Raw genomic sequence first — 17,971 nt, 5'->3', positions numbered from 1 at the left:
CTATAAACTAGTTCAATATGATGGACCACTGAATGCCTTGGTGAGGTAACCCGTGTTTTCAATTATATCCTGTTACAAGGAGGAACAAACACTTATTGAATCTATGTAAATAAATACATTGCCAAAAACAGAAAAACAGAGTACTCGGGAAGTTTTGGAGTTTTGGAAGGATCCAATAGAATGAAAGGGTAAATGTTTCCACTTTTGGTCACAATATTTACCTGACTCTACTAGACTGGCTTCCATTACTTTAATGACATGCCCAAGGCAAGAAGAGGGTCTTTACCTCATGTTATTGAGGCTCTATAGCCTAGTACATCAGGTTGGCTCAAGTTGTCTCTTGGATGCACTCAATGGGAAGGTTAAATTGCCTTGAGAAAGCATTGAAAGCCAGGAATCAGCCAGGAGTGGTGGCAAATGCCTGTAATCCCAGTGGCTTGGGAGGCTGAGGCAGGAGATTCGTGAGTTCAAAGCCAGCCTCAGCAAAAGTGAGGCCCTAAGCAACTCAGTGAGACCCTGTCTCTAAATAAAATACAAAATAGGGCTGGGGATGTGGCTCCGTGTTCAACTGACCTCGGTGCTTGGAAAAAAAAAAAAAAAAGCCCAGAATTCCCCAGTTGTGAGGTGAAAATGATAGGCTTCCAGGGACAAAGTTCAGCATGTAGTCAACCTCATGTAGAACAGTATCTCTCATTTTTGGAATAATCCACACTTGCCCGGTCATTTAAAAAATTCTCCTGCAATATATAAGAAAATGAGGCTGTCCACATGGCCTTGTAAGATATGCAGATTTGCAGATGAACCCAATTCTAGTCAAGACACAGCTATCACGTTTACATTTTGTTGGTGGCATGGAGCTTTTCTGCAAAGACCATAAAGATGCTCTCCTTACCATCTATGCTTTCAGGTCTGGAAGGAACCATTCTCCTTTCATATGATCACATCCAAATAGTGCCACCCATGTGTCCAGCCACAGGAAAACCCTCCTTGGCAGACCAGCTGATAATGTGATGGAGTGATGGAAACTGATGATCTTGGTCATTTAGCCTACAACCTGAATAAGCTCTTATTCCATGTGAACGGAATAAGTGAAGGAAAACATGATTCTCAACTTAGTGAGATTTAGAGTTGTCCTTTTTTTTTGGGAAAGGAACAAGAGAATTATCTACATGAGATACAAAAATACTGTTGCAAAAAGAGAAGATGACTGCAGAGATTATCTAGTCATATTGCATGATGAACATTTATGACCTGTTATCAAACCAAATTGCCTTAGGAAAGCAAATGTGACTCCTCAAACCAGGACATCAAAGGAAATGAGTAAGACTCCAGTGTCTTCCTCACTCTATTGCAGTGAGACCTGTGAAGGCAGGCACTTTGGTTGGAGCATCAGCATGTTTGCCTCTTCTCCCCGTGGCAGAGTCTCATACTCCAGCTATGGGTATTGCATATAAGCACCTAACAGAGAATAAGACTTGCTTTCTATATCACCTGATATTTTGCACTTGATTTATCACCACAGTAGTACCTAAGTTGTCCTGAAGAAGACAATTACTTACTCTCTGCCACACATTTCTTCCAAGTGTTGGGCAGAAGTGCCTGCTAGTGGCTGCTTGGGTCACATGGGGCTCCTGGAAAGAATCCCTGAGTTGGAGGTTTCCAAGAGTTCATTGGGACTGCTTCCAGATCTACATGCATGCATGCATGTGTGTAAGGCAGGATTGGTCAGGGGGAGTGGGAACACGATTTTTCAGGTCAAACACGGGGATCCTCAGAGCTGGGGTGGCACTCAGCATTGCCTAATGAAGACCCCAGTACCAGGTGTTTACATCCCCACATCTAACAGTCAGCAACTTCCGAATGCCCCAGGAAATGTCATATTATCCAGGGCAGGGCTGTTGTTCCTAATGTGGGCATCTCCTATATGGCACCACAAAGTAGTGCGGAGCTGGTGATCAACATTCCAGTCCCTTGGGAAGGATAAACTGGTCCCAAACAGTAATCTAGGATGAGGTCTCAACATCCATTGACCTTTCTTCTCCCTGCTGCCCCCTGTTCATAACCTCACAGCCCAGGACTTCCCGGGATCTGCCTCAAACCCTCATGAGAAACACATACTCAGCTTCCCCACAGTTCTGTCTGATGTACGAGTGGCCCTGCACGAGATCCGAGCATTTCTGCTTGATGCAAACCCACTTAGCTGTGGGGCCCAGCAGAGCTCCAGAGGCATGCAGAACTCAGCGGAAGATGCCGACATGGTTCCTGCAACCACAAGGGGTCACGTATATTGTGGCAGCTGTAATGGGGGAGAAACCTTAGTCTCCCAGGCAGCCAAGGCTGAGCTCCACAGGGTGGATGTTCCGTGTGAAAGGCTTCTGTAGACATGGAAGCCCAAGGAGAGCCTGCAGAGTGGCTGAGAACCACTGCTGATCTCCATCTAAAGCACCTAAGCAGAGGGTGCAGCATTAGGGAGAAGGGTCACATCACATCATTCAGGGTAACTGCTCAGCACGACACTGGTTAATAGTGAGGATTAGCCCAAATCAGAACGAGTTTTGGATTCCCCACTATCTACTGGGAAATATTTCCATAGTCCTCCTACCCATCCCATTCTTCCTTCTTCTTAATAGGAAATCACTGCTCTACAGTCTCCCCTCCCATTCATTGTTACACTGACCCACAGTTATTATCTCCTCAGCAGCAGCATTATCAGGTTTGCTGACCCCTTCCTCTCATTACTTTTGGGTTTCTTCATTTTCCCCCTCAACCTTTAATGAAAAGTGTGATACAAAGAAGAACTTCATCTGCAATTAAAAAGAACTGTTTTCATTGACTTTTATCTCTTGACTCTTAGCTTAATCATCATGAGTTGAACCCATAAAAATGTTTTGCCTGTAATTTTATCATTACAGGTCACCGAATGTTTTGTAAGTTGAGTTTTGCTTCTATTTGATAGGAACAAATTTTCCAAAATTCAAAGACAAAAAGCCTCTCTTCATTTTATGCTTTTATTTTCATCCACTTTCTTATCTCACATTTTCACATGCTGAAGGAATGGCAGAAGAAAAAGGCACAAATGTATCCTGTTGTAAAAAGGGACATTATGGGGTTTCAGTAGCTAGTTGTTCTCTCCTGCAGTAGGCCGTTCCTTCCCCCATTGCCTTTTATAATTATTTATATCAAAATGGAATATCAAAAATGTGAAGATGCTCACTGACTTATATGCACCAAAGTTTGCCACACACAAGTGCAGAGTGAAACTGCTGGGCTGTCAGTGTGGAATTACGGAAAATAAGAAGCTCCCCAAATTTCACATTCAAGAATCACAAAATTTTACAGCTGGGTTATATATACCTAATTTCCTTTTTGTGTTTTAAACCCAGGGCTCTCTTCCTGAGCTGCATCTCCAGATGTATTTTTTTTTTTTTTTTGAGACCGGGTCTCGCAAAGTTGTTGAGGCTCAGGATCCTCCTGCCTCAGCCTCCCAACTTGCTGGGCTTACAGGTGTGTGCCGCAGCGCCTAGCTAGCGATGACCTATTTTAACCCAATTAACTGCATATAATAGGAATAAAACCCACAAAACTTCAAGGATTCTTTTTTTTTGGGGGGGGGGGTCCTAAATAGCATTTCCTAGCATTTCATGACACCAAAAGAGATGATGCAATTTCATAATGCTGTATCAATTAATGACCAGATAAAAATCATCACATTAATCAGAAGTGTGCCTTTGGCAAAGTAACAATGTCTTAGTGGGGGTTGGCAAGCCTCATATACTTTAAAGAATACCTCAGAGCCTTTGTCTTTAAAACTGGATGTGCCTGAGAACTCAGATCTCCTACTTTGGAGTCAAATTCCGGATTGGGGACAGAGGGTTTATGCTACGTGGTTTATGCTACTTACTAATAAAATCATTCATGGCAACACTTACCAATCTTTGTAAAACTGTATGATGGAAGTACTGATTTAACAAAAACATCTGAAAGTGGTGAAAAAAATTATATATGTATGCACGCACACACGCGCACACACACACACACACTTGTTGCCAAAATTATTCAAAGTAGACATGTCAGAATTTTTAAAAATTTGTTTTAATTAGTTATACATGACAGGAGACTACATTTATGCACTTTGATATATCATACATAGATGGGATATAATTTCTCATTTTTCTGAGTGTACATGTTGCAGAATCCTATTGATCATGCAGCCACATATATACATACAATAATAATGTCTGTTTCATTCTACTACCTTTTCTATCCCCACTTCCCCTCCCCTCCCCTCCCATCACTTCCCTCTACCTAATCTAAGGTAACGCTATTCTTCCCTAGTGCCCCCCTCGCCTTATTGTGAATTAGCCTCTGCATATTAGAGAAAACATTTAGCCTTTGGTTTTGTGGGACTGGCTTTTTCACTTAGCATGATAATTCTCCAACTCTATCCATTTACTGGCAAATGCCATAATTTTACTATTCTTTAAAGCTGATTAATATTCCGTGTGTGTGTGTGTGTGTGTGTGTGTATATATATATATAAAATCACATTTTCTTTATCCATTCATCTATTGAGGGACACCTAGGTGGGTTCCATAGTGTAGCTATTATGAATTGAGCTGCTATAAACATTGATGTGGCTGTGTCACTATAGTGTGCTGATTTTAAGTCCTTTGGGTATAAACCAAGGAGTCGGGTAGATGGGTCAAATGGTGGTTCCATTCACAGTTTTCTGAGGAATCTCCAAACTGTTTCCCATAGTGGTTGTACCAATTTGCAATCCCATCAGCAATGCACAAGTGTACCTTTTCCCCACATCCTCGCCAACATTTATTGTTGCCTGTATTCCTGATGATTGCCATTTTGACTAGTGTGAGATGAAATCTTAGAGTAGTTTTGATTTGCATTTCTCTAATTGCTAGAGATGTTGAACACTTTTTCGTATATTTGTTGATCAATTGTATTTCTTCTTCTGTGAAGTGTCTGTTCAATTCCTTAGCCCATTTATTGATTGGGTTATTTGTGGTTTTTTTTTGTGTGTGTGTGTGTTAAGTATTTGAGTTCTTCATATATTGTAAAGATGCTTTATCAGAGGTACATGTGGTAAAGATTTTCTCCTAATCCGTAGGCTCTCTCATCACGATATTAATTGTTTCCTTTGCTGAGAAGAAGCTTTTTAATTTGAATTCATCCCATTTATTGATTCTTGATTTTACTTCTTGTGCTTCAGGAGTCTTGTTAAGGAAATCATATCCTAGGCCAAAGTGGTGAAGATTTGGGCCTATTTTTTCTTCTATTAAGTGCAGGGTCTCTGTGTTCTAATGCCTAAGTCTTTGATCCAGTTTAAGTTGATTTTTGTGCAGGGTGAGAGACAGAGGTTTAATTTATACTCTAATAAAATAGAAAATATAAAAGACATCAAAAAACATTGACAAATTTCAATCTACCCAAACTGAATGAGGAGGTCATACATGATTTAAACAGATCAATTTCAAGTAATGAACTAGAAAATGCCATTAAAAGCCTGCCAACCAAGGACCAGGGGGATTCTCAGCCAAGTTCTACAAGAATTTCAAAGAAGAATTAACACAAATACTCCTCAAAGATGAGTCTAATATCACCCTGATACTAAATCCAGGCAAAGACACATCAAGAAAAGAAAACTTCAGACTAATATCCCTGATGAACATAGATGCAAAAATTCTCAATAAAATTCTGGAAAATTGCATATGGAAGCATATTAAAATATAATGTACCATGATCAAGTGGGATTTATCCCAGGGATTCAGAGTTGGCTCAACATATGGAAATCAATAAATGTAATTTATCATATTAATAGACTTTAAAAAAAGAATCATATGATCATCTCCAGAGATGCAGAAAAAGCATTTGACAAAATACAGTACACCTCCATGTTCATAACAGTAGAAAAACTAGGGATAGTAGGAGCATACCTCAACATTGTAAAAGCTATATATGCTAAACCCAAGGCCAGCATCATTCTAAATGGAGAAAAATTAAAAGCATTCCCGCTAAAAACTGGATCACTTCTATTCAACATCATCCTTGAAACTCTAGCTAAAGCAATTAGACAAAAGAAAGAATAAAGAGATACAAATAGGTAAAGAAGAACTGAAACTATCACTATTTGCTGATGACATGATTTTATATCTAGAAGATCCAAAAAAATTCTACCAGAGAACTTAAGAACTAATAAATGAATTCAGCATAGCAGCAGAATATATAATCAACACCCATAAATCAAACACATTCCTATACATCAGTGATGAATCCACTGAAAGAGAAATAAGGAAAACTATTCCACTCACAATAGCCTCAAAAAAAAGTACGTGGGAATCAATCTAACAAAAGAGGTCAAAGACTTCTACAATGAAAACTACAGAACACTAAAGAAAGAAATTGAAGAAGACCTCAGAAGATGGAATGATCTCTCATGCTCCTGGATAGTAAGAATTAATATTGTCAAAATGGCTATACTACCAACAGTGTTATACAGATTTAATGCAATTCCTATGAAAATCCCAATGGCATCTTTCTTAGAAATAGAAAAAGCAATCATGAAATTTATTTGGGAAAATAAGAGACCCCAGAATAGCTAAAACAATCCTTAGCAAGAAAAGTGAAGCAGGAGGCATCACAGAAACGGAAATGAGGAAAAACACTCCATTCACAATATCCTCAAAAAAAAAAAAATAAAATACTTGGGAATCAACCTAACAAAAGAGGTGAAAGATTTATACAATGAAAACTACAGAACCCTAAAGAAAGAAATAGAAGAGGATCTTAGAGGATGGAAAAATATACCTTGTTCATGGATAGGCAGAACTAACATTATCAAAATGATGAAATTACCAAAAGTTCTCTATAGGTTTAATGCAATGCCAATCAAAATCCCAATGGCATTTCTTGTAGAAATAGATAAAGCAATCATGAAATTCATAGGGAAAAATAAAAGACCCAGAATAGCAAAAACAATTCTAAGCAGGAAGTGTGAATCAGGTGGTATAGCGATACCAGATTTCAAACTATATTACAGAGCAATAGTAATAAAAACAGCATGGTACTGTACCAAAACAGGCGGGTGGACCAATGGTACAGAATAGAGGACACAGAGACTAATCCACAAAGCTACAACTATCTTATATTTGATAAAAGAGCTAAAAACATGCAATGGAGGAAGGATAGCATCTTCAACAAATGGTGTTGGGAAAACTGGAAATCCATATGCAACAAAATGAAACTGAATCCCTTTCTCTCACCATGCACAAAAGTCAACTCAAAGTGGATCAAGAAGCTAGATATCAAATCAGAAACTCTCTGTCTGATAGAAGAAAAAGTTGGCGCCGATCTACATATTGTGGGGTCGGGCTCCAAATTCCTTAATAGGACACCCATAGCACAAGAGTTAATAACAAGAATCAACAAATGGGACTTTCTTAAACTGAAAAGTTTTTTCTCAGCAAGAGAAACAATAAGAGAGGTAAATAGGGAGCCTACATCCAGGGAACAAATTTTTACTCCTCACACTTCAGATAGAGCCCTAATATCCAGAGTATACAAAGAACTCAAAAAATTAGACAATAAGAAACAAATAACCCAATCAACAAATGGGCCAAGGACATGAACAAACACTTCACAGAGGAGGACATACAATCAAACAACAAGTACATGAAAAAATGCTCACCATCTCTAGCAGTCAAGGAAATGCAAATCAAAACCACCCTAAGATACCACCTCACCCCAGTAAGATTGGCAGCCATTATGAAGTCAAACAACAACAAGTGCTGGCGAGGATGTGGGGAAAAGGGTACTCTTGTACACTGCTGGTGGGACTGCAAACGGGTGCGGCCAATTTGGAAAGCAGTATGGAGATTCCTGAGAAAGCTGGGAATGGAACCACCATTTGACACAGCTATTGCCCTTCTCGGACTATTCCCTGAAGACCTTAAAAGAGCACACTACAGGGATACTGCCACATCCATGTTCATAGCAGCACAATTCACAATTGCTAGACTGTGGAATCAACCCAGATGCCCTTCAATAGATGAATGGATAAAAAAAATGTGGCATTTATACACCATGGAGTATTACGCAGCACTAAAAAATGAAAAAATCACGGAATTTGCAGGGAAATGGGTGGCACTAGAGCAGATTATGCTTAGTGAAGCTAGCCAATCCCTAAAAAACAAATACCAAATGTCTTCTTTGATATAATGACAGCAACTAAGAACAGAGCATGGAGGAAGAGCAGGAAGAAAAGATTAACATTAAACAGAGACATGAGATGGGAGGGAAAGGGAGAAAAAAAGGGAAATTGCATGAAAATGGAGGGAGACCCTCATTGTTATACAAAATTACATATAAGAGGTTGTGAGGGGAATGGGATAACAAACAAGGAGGGAAATGAATTACAGTAGATGGGGTAGAGAGAGAAGATGGGAGGGGAGGGGAGGGGGGATAGTAGAGGATAGGAAAGGTAGCAGAATACAACAGTCACTAATATGGCAGTATGCAAAAATGTGGATGTGTAACCGATGTGATTCTGCAATCTGTATTTGGGGTAAAAATGGGAGTTCATAACCCACTTGATTCTGATGTATGAAATATGATATGTCAAGAGCTTTGAAATGTTGTGAACAACCAATAAAAAAAAAGAAAAGAAAAAAGTATGCTACAGAGCTATAGTAACAAAACAGCATGGTATTGGCACCAGAATAGACTTGTAGACCAATGGTACAGAATAGAGGACACAGAGACAAACCCACATAAATATGGTTATTTCATACTAGACAAGTTATTTCATACTAGACAAAAACATTCACTGGAGAAAAGATAGCCTATTCAATAAATGGTGCTGGCAAAGCTGGAAATATGACATGTTGGAATTTTAAGGCCAAAGGATTTGATTGAGGCAAACAAACTTGCACACATGAGGACACAATGACAACATTGGTTTGGCAGAAATATTGTTGCAACTCTCAAGCCTTCTCATATATGTATACACACACACACACACACACACACATATTTACATTTTTTAAGAATTGGTGCATTGTGGAAATTCATCCAAGTGGCCTCACTGTGACATGTTCACACAGGCACATGGTATGGTTTGGCTACCTTCATCTGCTCTTCCCCCTCTTCTTCCTCCCTGTCCATCCCCCTCCTCTGCTCCACTGTTCGTTCTTCTATTTTTATGAGATCTCCTGCCAGTTTTAATTTCTTATTTCTCTCTCAATTCCAAGATGAGAGAGAACATCTGACTCTTGACTTTCTGTGTCTGGCTTCTTCCACTCAGCATGATGTTCTAAAGTCCCATTTACCACCAAGCGACATAATTTCATTTTTTTTTTTTGGCTCAGTAAAACTCCATCAAACCTAGATACATTGTTATACCCCTTCTCACTCATTGCTTCCATCCCATTATGTTCCTATTGGATTGTTTCAAGAAATGTAACTTATCCTTCCATCAATAGAGAGGGGGAAAAAAACCCTAGAGCTTATTACGGCTCTTAGAAACATGCTCTATGGGGCTGGGATTGTGGCTCAGCAGGAGAGCGCTCGCCTAGCATGGGCGGGACCCGAATCAGATCCTCAGCACCACATGAAAATAAAGGCATTGTGTTGTGTCCATCTACACCTAAATACATACATACATACATATATATATATATATATATATATATATATATATTTTTTTTTTTTTAAAAAGAAACATACTCTATGCTTATTTTGGTCCAGAAGATCACACTGTGTAGAGCTACATTATTTCCCAATTCACATGGCATTTGGACCTTTTGTTTCGGGTGGTGGTGCCAGATGGGACCAAGGCCTGGTTACATGTGAGGTAAGTACCCTACCACTGAGCTCCCCTAGTCCTTGAAGGGCTGAGAGAGAGACTTAATTATCTTAAAATTAAGGAACAAAGACTATGAGAAAGGTTTCTTAAACTGATATTATTTAGTAGAAACAGTCCACCTGTAGACACAATTTCATATTTAGATAACTCCATCTAATACATGAGCTATTCATAACACATTTTCATATATAAGCTTTTCATTAACAGAAATCAATCTAACTCATAGGAAAACCCAGGAGAAGCAGCAAGTGAACACCTGCCTGCTTTTGAAGGTGAGTTTTTTTCTTTTTTGAGTGTCAGGAACTCTGCTCCTAAGATGCCCATCTGATTGTTAAACCTCTATCTTGCTATGATTCTTCATTTAGACATACAATGGATATTCTGTCACTATGTGATAGAGAGCTCACTTTTTATAATTCAAGATGTATGATAACTAGTACTGCAATTATAATATAATGGCTTCAGAGACAAATCCTCTATTATTATTTTTAATTTTTGTGGGGGAGGGGGACTGGGGATTGAACTCAGAAGTGCTGAGCCACAGCCCTCTTTTGTATTTTATTTAGAGACAGAGTCTCACTGAGTTGCTTAGGGCCTCACTAAATTGCTGAGGGTGGCATTGAACTCATGTTTTCCTGCCTCAGCCTCCTGAGTTGCTGGGATTACAGGGTGTGCGCCACCATGCTCAGCTATTTTAATTTTTTAATACTTCCTTTTACTTATACATAATATTAGGGTTCATTTCAATATAACCTTATAAGCATCTTTAATAGCTAATATACTGGGTTTTCTTATTTGAGTAATATGCATAATTCATTTCTGTGGAGCAGTAAGCCACAAATCAGGAAGATTCTTTGGATAACTTAGGTTTAGGCATATAATTTCCAATTTGAGTTCATATTTTTCTTTTGCATATCAAACTCATGGTGGTCCTTTTTCAACTGTAACTACTTTGGGGATCCTTATTTTCAGTTTTCTATGTTAAAAAAATGCTCGGTCATGTTGAATTCCTGGGTTGTTATTATTTCCATAGTCGTTTTCATTTAAATAAGCCAAGATGACTTGCAAGCATATTCCAGGGGCCCAGAGCATGAAAGAGATCCTTTTAAGAATAGAATCTGTTTGTTCAGGAAATGTCTGCAGAACTACAGACAGACCCTCCAGGGGCATTTTACCCTCACTACCAAGTGTATTCTTTGCCAAATTACAGGGTATTCAAGTTTTTTCCTCCTTTAGTTAACATGAAGTGGCTCTTCCTCAGGACCAACAGTCATGTTGATTTTTCCCCCACAAACCCACCAAACTGATTTGTGAGGAGTTGTACATTGTTTTCCCACTCTGTTTTGCCTTACAGGATGAACAGTCCCTTTTGCTCTTGCACATAAAGATGTTCTGAACGGACAGGTCTGTGTTCTCCACCCTAACCCTCATTCATTTCTGGTTCTTGAGACATTCTTTGCAGAGGTGAAAGTGGAAGACTAGTTTGCGTGGTTTGACTCTCAAATGTCCTCTGTATGCTGGCGCATGGCTCTAAAGCAACTTTATCCTTAAGTAATCAAAGGGCAGGGGTAAAAATAAATCAGACAATAGTTAAATTTAACTGTGAACTCTTCTTCATATACATTTAGCTACTCCCGAATCACTGGACTATAACTAAGAAGTGAAAAAAAAATTTACCTCAACCTGAAATAGGTTAAAAACATGAACTAGTAAACTCTGTCACTGTTTGTTTTAACTAATCTTAATTCATCGTGTGTTAAACCCACCAAAAATGAATTAGAATATTCTTGACATTATAATGACTTTGTCACATAAAGAGATTTTTACCTCCTCATACCTTAAATTGTGAGTCCTTAGAGTGCATTTAAATCTTTTTGCTAAAGATCAGTAACCGGAGAATAGGCAAACTTCAAATTAGTAAGAACCAAAGCCCATAAAAACCAATCAAGAACAACAACAAATTTCTAAACTTTAATTCAAATTATATGACATTGGTAACATATAACATGAGATGATGATAGTGTTAGGCACCTATATGGACTATGTCCATTAAGTCCAGTTCTAATATATTCTAATGTCCACTACAGACAGTGGATAAAACAATTTTATTGTCATTTACCAATTTCCTACATGAAGTGAGAAACATTGTTCATAACCTAACATGAAAGGCGTCATTCTGGAAGACATGATTCTTTAATAGGTGGTTGGGCTGATTTTTTATGACCCAGTTTTCTCAGAGACTCTGAAATCAACTGAAGACCACAAGGCACAGTTAAATGTGTGTGTGTGTGTGTGTGTGTGTGTGTGTGCACGCGCGCATGTGTGTATGTGAAATTCTGAAAAATCACTTTGAGAATTGAGTTCTCAAAACACTGGCATTAGGGCCTCATTTCTATGAATTGGTTGATAAGGCTTTGAAATGTACCTTTTGCAGAAACGTGTGCATGCACACCCAAACACATTACAATAACAAACACATAACAATTGAGGTATAATAATAGAATAATCAGAAAGCGTTATTGAAAATGGTACTATCTTCACATAAAATAACATACATTCAAAATATCCACAGAGAAACTTGGAAAAACAACAATTAAGGTTTAATTGTAAAACCAGATACTCACTATGCGTTTTTACAGTTCAGATGTATGTTAGGCAGATGTATACATAATTAAGCCTACAAGATAAGCTTAATTTATTTGAATGTATTTCTTTCTGCTAGTTTTATATCTATCCATATATAGGAGTAATAGTAGCATATTTTACTGACACAGAAGTGTACGTGTGTGTGTGTGTGTGTGTGTGTGTGTGTGTGTGTGTCTGTGTGTATTCTCCCATGTAAGAATTGAATTAATGTGTATATTTCAATTTAGTAGTTCATCTAAAGCAAGCTAGTATCTGTGTTTCTGGAAATCGTTATGTAAATATCACATGTAAACCTTGAAATCCCTAACAGGTTTTTTAAAAATTTACATAAACATCACAAGTTATTCAAACAAGGTAAAAATAACATGGATAACCCAAGCCTTTTCCTTAAAATATAGCTATTTCTCTTTGTCCCTAGAAGACTTTCTGCCCTAATACAATTACGATTGCTTTATTTTATTCAGAATGTCATTTTTATCTTCTTGTTTCAATCTTTGCTATACTAGTTCAAGTTTTAACAATTGCTATAGTTTTGATCTGTCCAAAGTCCTATGTGTACAAGGCTTAGCCACCAGCTAATGACACCATCAGGAGGCGATAGAAACTTTAGTTGATGGGGCCTATTTGAAAGAGGTGGGTTATTGGGTAATGCTTTGAAGGCTCAGTCTTGATCTTGGTTCCTTCCTTCCTCCCTCCCTGCCTCTCCTACCTGGGCACTGTAAGGTGAGTAGCTTTGATCTGCCACATTCTTCCACTGTGATGTACCGATTCACTAAAGGCATGGAAACTGCATCCAGCAGGATGGACTCAAACCCATGAGGCAATGGGCCAAAATATATAGATTTTCTCAGGTTCACTATCACAGTGACCAAAAGCTGACTTGAGAAAATTGGTGCTCAGTAGTGGGATTATTGCTGTGATCATATCTGACCATGTGGCTCAGAAGCCTTTGGAATTGGTCTGTGGGAGGAGTTTGGAGGGGTCTGGATATATAGGCTAGTGGAGCCCTAGAATGTTGTACGTGGAGTTTTAAATGGAGGATTCTAGTGTGAGCTTAGAAAACCACATTGCTGATAGAAATGCAGACCGTAGAGACTGTGTTCATGAGGATTCAGATGGGAATGAGAACTCTTGGAAGTTGGAACAAAGGCCATCTCTTTATATTCTGGCAAAGAACTTGGCTAAATTTTGACCAAGTCGTTAAGCCTTTCTGTGAATCTAAGTTTAAAGGTGATGGAATAAATAATCTTGTAGAGGAAATGTCAAAGCACCACAGCATTCACGTGGTGGTGGCATAGATAGAACAAAGAGCAGAGTGGAAAGATCTAAATAACTTGCAAATGGGTCACAAAGAGTTTAAAGTTGTGGCCAAGAAGGGTACAGATGCTGCAGATATTGGTGCCATTAAGAATAAACCAAGCACTTTGCTCTGGGACAAGAGGAAAAATGCCTTGTGTACATCTCAGGAATTGGCTAGATCCCATCCATCCATCCCAGGCCCAAATGAGTAAAAAGTGTAAACTCCTTAGTCTGCTTTGAGAAGAGAGCACTGGAGTGTCTTGCTTGTGAAGGGATACTTGGGGAATTATTTCCCTGAGATTTTTCCCCCCATGTTCACCTGTCCAGGAACACACAGGCTGCTACAGCCATAGTTCAAAGGGCCCTGGGTACTTACCCTGGCAGCAAACTTTAGCATCATCCACATGGTGCTCATTTTGTAGGTATGCAGAATATAACCTTCTGTAGGTATGCAGAATATAAGAGTTGTGGAGTCACAGAACCTTCCTTCTAGATTTCAAGGAAATTCTGAGGGACTTGGCAATGTGTGGCAGAGTCAGGTTCCCTGTCAGCAACCACCACAAGGGTGACACGTACATGTTTTGCATGTTTTTTCCTTACTCTCTCATGGAAAAACAGTTTTATAAATACAACAACAGTAGATGAACTATGAAGTTTGACATTATCTTTAATGGAAATCTGTGCCTTTCCATACTCTTTGGCCATCCAGGACATTCCAGTTTCATGTCCATCACATGGTGACTTCCCATTCTTGAGAGCAAGGAGCCGCTTAAAGTGGTGAGGCAACAGGACATTGCCTGCAGTGTCTCCATCTTGCTTTATTCCTGTCCCCTTTCTTATTCTCAGGCTGTGGATTTCACTTTGCATTTCTTGATCTATCTCGTTTGAGCTGATTCCACGAACCGACCTCTGACGGAAAGAATGGACTTGAAATGGGAGTATCCTCCTGCAGGAGCACCGAGTGTCCCCATTTCTGGTCAGTGTCAGCAAGAGAGGCAGGAAGGGGCCCCAGGGAAGATGTCTGATTCAAAGTCTTGTAAAATGTTGATTCTTAAGCAAACTTATCTTTAGACCTAATAAATAAAGACATATATTTGCAGATGAATAAATACAATAAACAAAAAAGTGTGTCCCCAGCCTGGTGCAGAGGCACATGCCTGTAACCCCAGCTAGTTGGGAGGCTGAGGCAGAAGGATGGGATTGCTTGAATCTGGGAGTTGGAGACAGACCAGCGTGGGCCACTGGTTTAATCTGCTTTTGTTTTGCTGGGACCAAAATATCTGACAAGAACAACTTAGAGGAACAGAAAGTTAACTTGGGGCCCATGGTTTCAGAGGTTTCATTCCATTTCATTCCGTAGACAGCCAACTCCATTTCTCTGGGCCCAAGGTGAGGCAGGATATCATGGTGGAAGAGCCGAGTGTAAAGAAAGCTGCTCAGGTCATGGCACGGTCAGGAAGCTGAGAGAGGTGGGAAGGGACCATGGGAAGATGGGCCTTTCCAGGGTATGCCCTCAGTGATCCACCTCCTCCTCCAGCCACACCACACCCGCCTACAGTTACCGCCCCGTCAATCCATTCAAACAGGATGGACTGATCCGGTTATGGCTCTCATAATCTAATCATCTTACCTCTGAATTGTCCTGACTTAACAGGAGCTTTTGAGGAACACCTCATATCCAAACCCTGATAGCAACATAGTAACACCCCCATGTCAAAAAAAAAAAAAGAAGAAAAAAGTTCACTGCCATTTATAAATACAAGCGTGCGTTAAGATGAATGGTAATGTCAAGGACAGAGTATGAATGCCACTGCAGTGCACACAGACACAATGTCTGGGACTGCCACATATTACTGCATTCATATATCACTGGATTTTACCAACTACAAGAACATCTTAAGGGTCATGCTTTGGGATTTGATGAAAGGGCCAAAGCTCAAGTTCTTTAAAAGTCCTGGATAAATGAACAATGTGGTCCAGAGTTTGCATTTAATAGGAACCAATTCCAAAGGAAGGCAAAGAAGCATGCAAGCACCAAAACATGCTCCCTTAAGATTTAAATAATTTCATACTTTTTCTCATGATAAATTCCTGAGGTAGATGGAGGTGATGCATCTAGATCTGTACTTTTTGACCAGCAATGGTGATTAATTTCCAGTTAAAAAGGAAAAAATAATACCAATTGCAGGGAATCTGCATGTTTACATGCTTTTATTGCAATAACATCCCTTTAGTACTGAGTAGGTGTTGCTTTGTGACAGGCCAAGTCTTTCTCTGGGATATATATATATTATTTTCATTACTGGGATATATATTATTTTCATTACAGTACGCCCCTCTTATCCATGAGTGATACATTTAAAGACCCCCACTGGATGCCTGAAACCATGGTTAGAACAAAAACCTACATGCTATATTTTTTCCTATACATATAGTCATGTATCACTGAATGATAGGTGTCGTGACCCCTCGCCGGCAAAGGAAACACGACACAGGATTCTTCTTTCAGCAGTTTACTCAGGACCTTTGAATCATGATGAGAAAACAGGAACAAGAAAGGAAAGAGCGCGAGTGGTCGGTCTGCCGTAGCTTAAGTACCCAGCCTCGCCAATGAACTAGCACCACGTGGAGGAGTCTAACAGGTGCAGCGCAGCGGAAGCAGGCCAGAGCCCAGCCCCACAGCCTTACAAGGAGTTGTTTACTTCTAACAACTCTAACCGCTAAGTCATCAGAAGCAGGAGGCCAGCGCCATTTTCAGGGTGCGGTCGCCGGCTCCCAAAAGATAGGGATAATTCTTAAAAAGAATTTTGTGTAATTATTTTGTTATGTGAACATCCTTGAATGTACTTACACAAACCTAGATGGTATAGCCTGCTCTGTGTGTGTGTGTGTGTGTGTGTGTGTGTGTGTGTGTATGCTATATTGTGGAGCAACCATCACCCATGTGGTCCATCATTGACTGAAACATTTTGTAGTTTGCGACTGTGCATACCTATAGTAAAGTTGAATTTATAAACTATGCTCCAAGCAGAAGGCAGCAGTTCAATTCACATTATGCATAGTTCTCAGTGGAGACAAGAGAAGCAGCTCCCTCCACAGTGCCCTACACAGTCCACACACCTCTACCCCAGTAACCACTGAACCAAGACACTACTCCTTGACAGCACCAGACAGCCTTCCCCTTCAGCAGTTGCTTTTTTAAACCTCTTACTATTAATAAATACCTTCTGATTGGTGAAACCATAAAAACAAAAATAAACTAAAAGCACAAAAATCCATCTTAAACTTTCAACTTCCTTGGGGTGGAGGGAAGCCCAAACTGATAGTGCTCTAAGTTCATTAGAGTGAATTCTTTGCAGTGTACAGGAATTTGCTAGGTCTGATATAACAAAGTACCATGAACATGAGCCTTGATTGGCCTGAAAGGCAGTGTAACAGGGCTGAGATTTGTTTCCCTCTTTACAAGATCCCCAGGGTCAAAGCTTCCTGTCCCAGCATTCAGCCTTCTCAGAACTGCTGATCGGGGTGCTGACCCATGGGTTCACAGTGCTGGCATCCTAACCCAACATCAGCGTCCCCCCACACCAGGTTGGACCTAACTTGGCTGGGAATCTTTGTCCTGTTTGGCTTGACCTCTAAATTACCTTTTCTATGCTATCTTGGGCCCAGATCTGAGGAGCTCAAGGTAGTTTCACCCACTCAGAAGCAATGAATGATGTCGGGTTCCCATTTGCTGCAGGGGGAGGGCATAAAGCACCTGCCTAGTAAGCTGCTTACCTGGTATTAGGGGCAGAGCTGCCCAAACACTATCTTATTCACTCCTCATAGCCACAGCGGGGGTGAGGGTGGGGGGCGGGAGGCACTCAGTCCCGAAAAAACTGAGGCTCAAACTGTAAGTGAAACAATTTAAACTCAAGTCTGATCACCTTGAAGCAGAAACTTGTATCAGAACCTCTAGGGAACTTTATAAATTGAGTTTTTATATTGGGTGGCAGGGGTATGGGAAGCTGAGTAGTTACAAAAGCTTTCCTGGTGATTCTAAGGGGATCTGTAGGTAGGGGTGGGGAGTACCAATCGTACTATGATATGCTCTCCTCCAGTTCCCAGAGAGCCTGTGTCCCTCCATAGGGTGGTGGGGCCAGGGTGCCA

The sequence above is a fragment of the Ictidomys tridecemlineatus genome, chromosome 2 (genome assembly GCF_052094955.1).
Source record: "Ictidomys tridecemlineatus isolate mIctTri1 chromosome 2, mIctTri1.hap1, whole genome shotgun sequence".
Classification (NCBI taxonomy): domain Eukaryota; kingdom Metazoa; phylum Chordata; class Mammalia; order Rodentia; family Sciuridae; genus Ictidomys; species Ictidomys tridecemlineatus.
This window is presented reverse-complemented; position numbering follows the sequence as displayed.